Raw genomic sequence first — 12,425 nt, 5'->3', positions numbered from 1 at the left:
AGAACAACAAATGCACTAAATAAAGATAGAATATTAAAAGCAGTAAGGGAAAAAGGTCAAGTAACATATAAAGTCAGACCTATTTGAATTACACCAGATTTCTCAGCAGGTACTATGAAAGTCAAAAGATACTAGACAAATGTTATACAGACCCTAAGAGAACACAAATGCCCGCCTAGGCTACTGTACACAGTAAAACTCTCTATTAACATAGATGGAGAAACTAAAGTATTCTATAACAAACCAAATTCACACAATATCTTTCCATGAAAGATAATAGGATAATAATGGGAAAACACCAACAGAAGGACAGAAACTATGCCCTAGAAAAATTAAGAAAGTAATCCTTCAACATACCTAAAAGAAGAGAGCCACAGGAACAGAATCCCAACTCTAACAACAAAAATAACAGGAAGCAACAATTACTTTTCCTTAATATCTTTTAATATCAATGGAATCAAATCCCAAGTAAAAAGACATAGACTAACAGACTGGCTACATAATCAGGATCCAACATTTTGCTGCTTACAGGAAACCCACCTCAGTGACAAAGACAGACACAACCTCAGAGCAAAGCGTGGGAAAAAAACTTCTCCAAGCAAAAGGTCCCAAGAATCAAGTTGGAGTAGCCATTCCAATATCGGATAAAATTGACTTCCAACCCAAAGTTATCAAAAAATACAAGGAGGGACACTTCATACCCACCAAAGATAAAATCTTCCAAGATGAACACTCAATTCTGACTATCTATGCTCCAAATGCAAGGGCATCCACATTAATTAAATAAACTATAGTAAAGCTCAAAGCACACATTGAACCTCACACAATAATAATAGGAGACTTCAATACCCCACTCTCATAAATGGACAGATTCTAGAAAAAGGAACTAAACAGAGACATATTGAAACTAACCGAAGCTATGAAAGACATGGATTTAACAGGTATCTACAGAACATTTTGTCCTAAAACAAAAGGATATAACTTCTTCTCTGCACCTCACATACCTTCTCCAAAATCAACCATATAATTGGTCACAAAACAGGCCTCAACAGGTANNAAAATATTGAAATTATCTCATGCATCCTATCAGATCACCACGGACTAAGGCTGAACTTCAATAACAACATAAATAATAGAAATCCAACATTCATGTGGAAGCTGAAGAACACTTTACTCACTGATACCTTGGTCAAGGAAGAAATAAAGAAAGAAATGAAAGGCTTTAGAGTTTCGGTATGTTTAAGCCACAACATACTGAAACTTAGGGTACACAATGAAAGCATTCCTAAGAGGAAAACTCATAGTTCTAAGTGCCTCCAAAAAGAAACTAGAGAGAGCATGCACTAGCAGCTTGACAGCACACTTAAAACCTCTAGAACAAAAGGAAGCAAATTCACCCAGGAGCAGTAGACAGCAGGAAATAATTAAACTCAGGGCTGAAATCAACCAAATGGAAACAAAAAGAACTATTCAAAGAATCAACCAAATCAGGAGCAGGTTCTTTGTAATCAACAAGATAGATAAACCATTAGTCAGACTTACTAGAAGGCACAGGGACAGTATCCTAATTAACAAAATCAGAAATGAAAAGGGAGACAAAACAACAGAACCTGAGGAAATCCAAAACATCATTAGATCCTACTAGAAAATGCTATACTCAACAAAACTCTAAAACCTGGATGCAATGGACAATTTTCTAGACAGATACCAGGTTCCAAAATTAAATCAGAATCAGATGACCTAAGCAGTCCTGTGTCTGCTAAAGAAATAGAAACAGTCATTAATAGTCTCAAAAAAAAAAAAATATCGAGGACCAGATGGGTTTAGTACAGAATTCTATCATATCTTCAAAGAAGACCTAATTCCAGTTCTGCAAAAATACTCAATAAAATTATTGCAAACTGAGTCTAAAAGCACACCAAAACAATCATCCATTATGATCAAGTAGATTTCAATCTAGGGATGCAGGAGTGGTTTAATATACAGAAATCCATCAACGTAGTCCACTCTATAAACAAATTCAAAGAAAAAAACCACATGATCATCTCCTTAGATGCTGAGAAATCATTTGACAAAATCCAACACCCATTCATGATAAAAGTCTTGGAAAGATCAGGAATTCACTGCCCCTACCTAAACATAATAAAAGCAATCTACAGCAAACCAGCAGCCAACATCAAAGTAAATGGAGAGAAGAAGGAAATAATCCCACTAAAATCAGGGACTTGACAAGGCTGCCCACTTGTAGTACGCTGTACCATCTGCCATTACAAGATGGCGCTGACTTCTGCTGTCCATCTGGTAAACAACTCACTTGCCACCTTAGGACAGACATGTGCAGTTCTACATAGCCATGACTCAGCACAGCCCTCACTGCCCAGCCTTATGTTAATGAGGTGATTCCTAGCCTATCCCGTACTGACAACAAGGCACAGAGCACCCAGGCGGTGAATGCTCCAGTATATAGGGCGGCCACCCTGGTCCATTGGGGTCCCTCGTACCATCATGAAAAAAGTTCCTGAATAAAGTGCTGTTGAGAAGGATCTTTGGTGTTGTGACGTTCTTGCTGTCCAAGCACGGTCGCTTCACCCACTTTCTCCCTACCTATTCAATATAGTACTCAAAATCTGAGCCAGAGCAATTAGACAACAAAAGGAGGTCAAGGGGATACAAATTGGTAAGGAAGAAGACAAAATATCACTATTTGCGGATGATATGATAGTATATATAGGTGACCCTAAAAATTTCACCAGAGAACTCCTAAATCTGATCAGCAGCTTCAGTGATATAGTGGATATAAAATTAACTCAAACAAATCAATGGCCTTTCTCTACACAAAGGATAAACAGGCTGAGAAAGAAATTAGGGAAACAACAGCCTTCACAATAGCCACAAATACTATAAAATACCTTGGTGTGTGACTCTAAGGAAGTGAAAGATCTCTATGATAAGAACTTCAAATCTCTGATGAAAGACATCAAAGAAGATCTCAGAATGTGGAACGATCTCCCATGCTCATGGATTGGCAGGATCAATATAGTAAAAATGAGTATCTTGCCGAAAGCAATCTACAGATTAAATGCAATCCCCATCAAAATTCCAACTCAATTCTTCAATGAGTTAGAAAGGGCAATTTGCAAATTCATCTGGAATAACAAAAAACCTAGGAGAGCAAAAACTCTTCTCAATGATAAAAGAACCTCTGGTGGAATCACCATGCCTGACCTAAAGCTGTACTACAGAGCAATTGTGATAGAAACTGGAGGGTCCTGATAGAGCGACAGGTAGGTAAATCAATGGAATAGAATTGAAGACCCAGATATGAGCCCACACACCTATGCTCTCTTGATCTTTGACAAGGGAGCTAAAAGACAACATTTTCAACAAATGGTGTTGACACAACTGGGAATTGTCATGTAGAAGAATGCAAATAGATTCATTCTTATGTCCTTGTACTGATGTCAAGTCTACATGGATCAAGGAACTTCACATAAAAACAGAGACACTGAAAGTTATGGAGGATAAAGTGGGGAAAAGCCTCAAAGATATGAGCACAGGGGAAAAATTCCTGAACAAATACCAATGGCTTGTGGTATAAGATCAAAAATCGACAAATGGGACCTCATAAAATTGCAAAACTTCTGTAAGGCAAATGACTGTCGATAAGACTAAAAGGCTACCAAAAGATTGTGAAAGGATCTTTACCAATCCTAAATCGGATAGCGGACTAATAACCAATATATATAAAGAACTCAAGAAGATGGACTCCAGAAAATCAAATAGTCCTATTAAAAAATGGGGTACAGAGCTAAACAAAGAACTCTCAACCGAGTATTACCGAATGGCTAAGAAGGACTTGAAAAAATGTTCAACAAACTTAATCATCTGGGAAATGCAAATCAAAACAAACTTGAGATTCTACCTTCCACCAGTCAGAATGACTAAGATAAAAAATTCAGGTGACAACAGATGCTGGCAAGGATGTGGAGAAAGAGGGATACTCCTCCATTGTTGGTGGGATTTCAAGCTGTTACAACCACTATGGAAATCAATCTGGCTCCTCTTCAGAAAATTGGACATAATACTACCGGAAGATTCAGCAGTTCCTCTCCTGGACATATACCCAGAAGATGTTGCAACTTGTAATATGGACACATGCTCCACTATGTTCATAGCTGCCTTATTTATAATAGCGAGAAGCTGGAAAAAACCCAGATGTCCCTGAACAGAGAAATGGATACAGAAAATGTGGTACATTTACACAATGGAGTACTACTCAGTAATTAAAAACAATGAATTCATGAAATTCTTAGGCAAGTGGATGCATCTTGAGGATATTATCCTGAGTGAGGTAACCCAGTAAGAACACACATGATATGCACTCACTGATAAGCAGATATTAGCCCAGAAACTTAGAATACCCAAAATATAATTTTCAAAACATGAAACTCAAGAAGAAGGAAGACCAAAATGTGGATACTTCGTTCCTTCTTAAAATGGGGAACAAAGTACTCCTGGAAGGAGTTATAGAAACAAAGCTCAGAGATAAGACATAAGGAAAGACCATCCAGAGACTGCCACACCTGGGGATCCATCCCATATACAACCCCCAAACCCAGACACTATTGCATATGCCTGCAAGATTTTGCTGACCCTAATATAGCTCTGTCGTGTGAGTCTATGCCAGTGCCTGGCAAATATAGAAGTGGATGCTCACAGCCATCTATTGGATGGAACACATGGCCCCTAATGAAGGAGCTAGAGAAAGTGCCCAAAGTGCTAAAGGGGTCTGCAGCCCTAAAGGAGGAATAATGATATGAACTAACCAGTATCCCTCTGCACTGTGTCTCTAGTTGCATATGTAGCAGAGGATGGCTTTGTCGACCATCAATGGGAGGAGAGGCCCATGGAATTGGGAAGATCATATGCCCCAGTATAGTGGATTAGAATGCCAGGGCCATGAAGTGGGAGTGGGTGGGTTGGAGACAGGGCAGCAGGAGGGTATAGGGGGATAGCATTTGAAATGTAAATGAAGAAAATATCTAATTAAAAAAATGCCTTAAAAAAGAATCACCAAAAAAGAAATAAATAAATAAATAAAGAATGAATGAATAAAAGAAAGGTATGTTTTGTATTTGTTGACTTGAGAAATGACAACATGACCTGTCTGCTTGTACAGACAGCTACATAATTTTGTATTCAATGATGTCACATTTTGAAATTCTCAACTTATATTCCATTTATATCTACTGAATCCTAAATTAATATGATAATGTAAACTATAGTGTTCCTTATACTGTCTAAATCAACAGAATTTGCCTATGTCTATGTTGAATTTTTTTAAGTGCAAGAAAAACCTAATTTTATTCTTTTGCATTAAAATAGTCCTATAATTTCATGGTAGAAAACATGGTTGCATCTCTCAAATACTTGAACAGTCTTATTTTCATGAGACTTGTTCAAAATTCATGACCATCTCTGAAACATAAAAAACTAACATGTTAAGTAACACTGAAAAACTGTTTTTGCATACAGTTTACAATTGTTTATCTTTTTTACAACATAATCACATAATTTTCTGTTCCTATGACTTACCTCTCATATGCCCTGCCTTGCTCACTTTTAAATTCATGATGCATTTTTGAATAATTGTTACTACACACACACACACACACATACACACACACACACACACACAAACACACACACACAGACACACACACACACGCACACACACACACACAGAGACAGAGAGACAGACAGACAGAGACAGAAAGAGACAGAGACAGAGATACAGAAACAAACACACATATATACATACATACATACATACATACATACATACACACATATATATATAACACATGTATATATGTGTATGTATATATACACTATATATAATATATATATATACATATACACACACGTGTGTGTTTTTGTATATTTTGTAATAGAAAATAAACTTGCACAGACTGCATAATACTACCTGTATGTCGGATTATCCATTTTGTACATAAGACCATAACAAATTGAGATGTACAGTTTTGGAGCCCAGGTTTAATTGGTACACATACAATTGAATGCTTGCACATAAGGTTCACAGGTCATTTCTGAAAAGGTGGAAAAAAAAGTGTAAGAGCAGAAGATACAAGAGCTTATTATGACCCTGTCTCTTCCAGGAATGTTAAAAGGTATATTCATAAAATCTCTCCATGCCTAAACATGATCTGAATAAGAATAACTGAAACATGATAATATCATATATTTTTGGTCTAACCACTGGAGAGACAAACATAGGAAGTTATTTTGCGATAGCTGACTGGTGCACTTTAAATTTTAAGCAAGAGAAGGATATTGTACTTTTTTTTTTTTTCTTGTTTATTCGAGACAGGGTTTCTCTGTATAGCCCTGGCTGTCCTGGAACTCACTTTGTAGACCAGGCTGCCTCGAACTCAGAAATCCACCTGCCTCTGCCTCCCAAGTGCTGGGATTAAAGGTAAGCACCACCATGCCCGGCTTATTGGTATTCTTTAAAGAAATATTGATGAGGCGTTAGACACAGGGCAAAAATGATTTGAAGGCATAGGCATCACTAGAGCCTACTCCATTCTGTGACTAGATATCACACCATAAAAATAACCTAATGTTAACATTTTGATAAATAAAAATAGTATTACTACTATGACTCCTATTGATTTATTACTAAAATCATAGTTTACAATATATTTTAATTCTTCTTAGATGAATTTTTTAAGTAGATGGTAACTAACACAGAGATCCTCATCAATTAATGAATGATGAAAGTACCGCAGAGTTCTGAGATGTAAATGAGACATATATATTAAATACACTATTTGAGATTAATTGAATTTCTCTGAAGTGTAATTGGAAAGGTAATAAGAGGCAGATGTAGTTGATAACATCAAAAAAACAATGTTTTCTAGAAATAACTGGTCATATTCATGTGCAAGTATGACAGCTTAATGGAGACATATGAAAGTCCAAGATTGAAACAATCCCAAAAGAGATGAAAATGTGGGGAAAACCAGCTATATCGGAGAGGAACTGTTAGCATTTGATAGCTGTTGTGGAGAGAGTGTCAGTTTGTTTACTGTAGCGGCCCCTGATAGGTGGTCACCGGAATAGGCCCCACTACTTGTATTCTGCTGTTCTTGGAATTGTTCATGCTGAATATTTCTTTCTTTATTCTACCATCAGTTTACTGTGTGCAAGTTGTTTTCTATAAGTTAGCTCCTTGGTAGACCATGAAATTTTAACTCACAAAATATAAGTAATTTTGTAAAATCCCACTTCATCACTCTTTGGCTTATTTTAACCAAGATACCTTTCCTGTGATAAGATAGAATGATAAGTACAATTTTATATTTCCAAATTATTCTAGTGAATTATTGAATCTCTGGGAAATATGGGACTTGAGGGTAGAAAGGATGACAAGTGATCCTTCAAAATCTAGTTCATCAATTCTCCATTAGCTTTAACCTTTCAACATTGTAATGCTTAGTGAATAGAGGGTACATCCTAATATTTTAGATTTTAAGTCTATTCACTAATTTCTGAACAATGAATGCTCACTACTTTCCTAATAAAAAACTGTAGTTTTCTCAGGTATTTATTCCATGATTTTAAGTTAGGAAAGAAGTAGTGTGTTATGTGACACTTACTGAATACTGGTGACTTATTTTGTGGGGTGTAGTTATATATGTAAAATTTTTATAGCAATAGGATTATGCTCAGGCTTCTTGACAGCTGGGATGACATTTGTACTATTTCCTAACATGTTTATGTACCTCTGATTCTAGTTAATTTGCAACATCTTGTATAAAGAGGGCAATAGTTTTTAGTGCGAATTTGGTGTCATGTTTTCCTCTTACTGATATTTCATTAGCTACCCATTAACTTCTGCCTGACTCTTCTTTGTTCTATTTTAGTACTTTAAAGGGAAACAGTCATGATTTTTGAAAACTAATTGTTCACCTTTTTCCATTGGTTACAGAGACTCTCAGAGGACAGTTATGCTAGGCTCTTGTCTTCAAGTATAATGAGTATAATTAACTGTCAGGGATTGTTTCTTGTCCACAGAATGGGACTCAAGTTGGGCCAGTCATTCTCTCAATCTCTCCTCCATTTTTGTTCCCAAACATCTTAGAGGCAGGATACATTTTGGGTTAAAGCTTTTTGGTTGTGTTGGGGTCCTTATCCTTCCCCCAAGAGTCTTGTCTGGCCAAAGTAGGTGGCTTCTTCAAAGTCCATATCTCTCACCACTAGGAGTTTCTGTTAGAGTTACCTCCATAGACTTCTTGGAGATGGCACCATCCTAGGTATCTAGCACATCCTAGAGATTCCCCTGCCTGCCACTTATTTCTGTTCTCTCCCCTCTATCCCTACGTGTGATCTTCCTGCCCCGTTCACTTCACCCACCTGGTTCCATCCCTCCCTCTACTTCTGATATCGGTTTTATTTCTCCTTCTAAGGGAGAGTAAAACATCATTCCTTGTACCCTACTTGTTATTTGACTTCTTTGGATCTATGGTTTGTAGCATAGTTATCCTATAATTTATGGCTAATATCCACTTATATGTGAGTACACATCATACATGTCCTTTTGGGTCTGGGTTACCTCATGATAAATTTTTCTGGTTCCATCCATTTGCCTGCAAATGTCATGATGATGTTCTTGTTTATATAGTCAAGTAGCATTCCATTGTGTAAATGAACCTCATTATGCTCCATTCTTAAACATTGGTTGTATCCTACTTCCAAATCACTGATTTTATCATGTCTCCAATCTCATGGTAGTTCTTAGGTTGGAATGTCTTTCAGTAACTATGGTTATTATTTCTGTCTTCACAGATATGCCTTGGAAGATTCTTCTTAATCAATTTCCTGAACATGTTTCCAGTGACCTCAGTAAGCCAAGTACTCCAAGTAGGTGGAATTTAAGGTCTAATAATGCATGCTGTGTTTCTAACTTCTTTCTGTAAAATGATGTATATCCCTTGCATGTTTTAATAATATGAATGAATATGCAAAAAACATAAATTATCACAAAGATTCAGGACACAGTTTAAAAGAGTGTCATAATTACTTCACAATATGCATGGCATGAATATTCACATGTTTTGTTTTTTTCAATATCTAGCAATTTCTATGTGTTGTTTATTCTACAAAGTTCCCCTCTTTCTTACCAATCACCTTAAACAACCATTCAAAAATTTTCATTCTGTTTTATTGTGATAGGAGATAAAAAAAAAATTCTACTAGAATTCACAAGGGAAACTCATCTTAGTGAAGAACATCTACATCAAGAAATAAGTGATTATGTTTGGATTGTAATACATAGGCTGTGGTAGTAGGATTTTAGAATGTTCTATGCCAGATACAGATAATATTTAGAGTGAGATACTACCTAAACTTCTCCACATCAAAACACAGAAAAAATTAGCAACTATATTTGGTACAATTCTCCGTCATTAAATCAATACTTTGCTCTGTGGAGTTATGAGTTGGTGTGTAATTATGAGGATTTAGTTGCATATCTCAATGTAGACCTATGCTGTGTTCTATATAAATATAATCATAATGTAAATACTCATATTTTCCTGGGTAGTTTTTTTGATGCATTTTGTTTTTGTGAATGGCTTGATGTTTCATTTGCTTTGTTAGAGATGACCTTGGTGTGTATCAGCCGATACAATTCACCTCTAGTGGCCATGTGAGGACATCTCTGGTTAGAAACTAGAGCTGGTTTGCACATTGTTATTTTTGTCTTTGCCCTGTTGTTTTGAATCACCTGTTTTCATTCTATTGTTATTTGGTAAGTGTTCACCACACAGCTTACAGTTGCTATTGCTCTTTCCCAGTATGATACATAAACTGCAATTCATGCTGGATTATAGAAGTGAGCATTCCTTCCACTTGGACTCACTAGCCATTGCATTTCACAGGATGTAACCCCACTACTCTTAATGCTAACATTTCAATAAATGTAGTATAATTTCTGTCCATAAATATCTGTAATTGTAGGTTTTAACAATTTCATTGATATTTATTAATGATGATGATAAAATATTTGTCTTGAAACAGAGTTCTTCTATGTTGCACAGTGTGACTTGGAAATAGGTAGTATTGTGATTCTTGCACATACATGTCCCAACTTAGAAAACTTACTTCAATACATAGTTCATGAATGTGATTATTACCATAATTTAAAGGAAAAAATGCGGAATGACCTAATGGAGTCCAGGAACATGGCAATAGGAATAGGACACTCACTTCAGAGTTAACTTTGTATTCTGGGAAATTTCTCTCTTCCTTTCTACTATCTAATCCTATACCACAAAGAACACACATTAAAGATAATAGACATGATTCCCATACATGTGTTCACATCTAATTCCTTGATCATTATCTCCAAAGGGTTCCCCCAAATAATGGGAGTTTTTGGATGGAAACAGTTATTCAAAGATTTTGGGTGCAAACTTATTCTATATGTTCAAAGGCTTAGCAGGAACATGTCCATTATCACCACTTTTCTCTTGAGTGTCTTCCAGGCAATCACCATCAGCCCCAGGAAGTCCTATTGGAAGAAATTTAAAGTCAAATCAACGAAGTTTATGGGCTTGTCCATTTCTCTCTTCTGAGTCTTGTTTATGCTAGTAAATATGCTTTTCCCTGTATATACATCTACCAGGGTGAATAGCAAAAACAAGACACAAAAGAGAGATTCTGAATTTTGCCATTCTCTAGGCTGTGACAAAATAGTTGATTTACTGTATACAGCATTTTGTGTGTTTCCTGAATTTGCATTTTCTCTGCTCATTGTATGTTCTAGCACCTTCATAATTGCAATACTTCATGTATACAAAAAGAAGGTTCAACACATCCTCTGTACTCATACTTATCCAAGAAGCTCCCCTGAAAACAGAGCCACACAGACCATCTTCATTCTTGTTTGCACCTTTCTAGCATTTTATGCACTCTCTTCAATTTTGCAAGGCTATATTGCTCTTTCACATGATCCCAGTTGGTGGGTAATGAATATCACAGCCATCATTTCTATGGGTTTTCCTACTTTAGGGCCATTTGTGATGAGTCGTGATTTCACTGTTTCCAGATTCTGCTTTACTTGGATAAGAAATATAGAAAAAATGTGATATTGTAATAAAACAATAAATTGAAGTTTTTTTTATTATTTTAAAGATGGAGATCATTTTGGTTACTGGTGTCAAAATATCTGTGTAATAATAAAATAATATATGATGAGATCTCATCCATTTATCGTTTCACAGGAGAATAGTACTATGTTCTCCCTTATATGTTATAACCTGAATGGGTCTACAATACTATGATAATGTGGTTGGTTATTTGTGTTGTATTTTTCCCACTCTATTGCTTTATTGGGATCACATTATTTATTTATTTATTTATTTATTTATTTATTTATTTATTTATTTATTTATCTTACATTCCAGATTTTATTCCTCTCCCGGTCCACCCTCCAAATGTTCCATATCCCATACCTCCTCCCTGTCCCCTGTCTACACAAGGATATCTCAACCCCTACCCTTCCTACCCTACCAGACCTCTAAACTCCCTGGGGTCTCCAGTCTCTTGAGGGTTAGGTACATTCTCTGACTGAACTCAGACCCAGCAGTCCTCTGCTGTATATATGTTGGGGGCCTTATATCAGCTGGCATATGCTGTCTGTTTGGTGGTCCAGTGTTTGAGAGATCTTGGGGTTCTAGTTTAATTGAGTCTGATGGTTCTCCTACAGGGTTACCCTCCTCCTCAGCTTCTTCTGGCTTTTCCCTTATTCAGCCAGAGGGTCAGCAGCTTCTGTCCATTGGTTGGGTGCAAATATCTGTATTTGACTCTTTCAGCTGCTTGTTGGGTCTTGCGGAGGGCAGTTATGATAGGTCCCTTTTTGTGAGTGTTCCATAGCCTCAGTAATAGTGTCAGGCCTTAGAGCTTCCTGTTGAGCCAGATCCCACTTTAGGCCTGTCCCTGGACCTTCTTTTCCTCAGGTTCATCTCCATTTACATCCCTGCAATTCTTTCAGACAGGAACAATTATGGATCAGAGTTTTGACTGTGGAATGGCAACCCCATCCCTCACTTGATACCCTGTCTTTCTGCTGGAGGTGGGTCTACAAGTTCCCTCTCCCCACTGCAGGGCATTTCATCTAAGGCCTCTCCCTTTGAATCCCGAGAGTCTCTCACCTCCAGGTCTCTGGTACATTTGGGCTTACTTTTTTTGTTGTTTACCAGGGTCATGGTTCAAATTTTTTCCTCCAGTGGATGGCTTAACAAGGGAAGTGGGTGGGTAGGGGATCAGGGTAGTGGGAGGGTATAGGGAACTTTTGGGATAGCATTTGAAATGTAAATAAAGAAGATATCTAGAAAAAA

General features: G+C 36.8%; 1 pseudogene; it reads left to right on the top strand.

Annotated features, from left to right (window-relative positions):
• The first annotated feature begins 10,130 nt into the window (after positions 1-10,130).
• LOC110338484 lies at positions 10,131-11,174 on the top strand (annotated as a pseudogene).
• Positions 11,175-12,425: the final 1,251 nt, after the last annotated feature.

Source organism: Mus pahari, chromosome 21 (genome assembly GCF_900095145.1).
Source record: "Mus pahari chromosome 21, PAHARI_EIJ_v1.1, whole genome shotgun sequence".
Lineage (NCBI taxonomy): Eukaryota > Metazoa > Chordata > Mammalia > Rodentia > Muridae > Mus > Mus pahari.
This window is presented reverse-complemented; position numbering and strand designations above follow the sequence as displayed.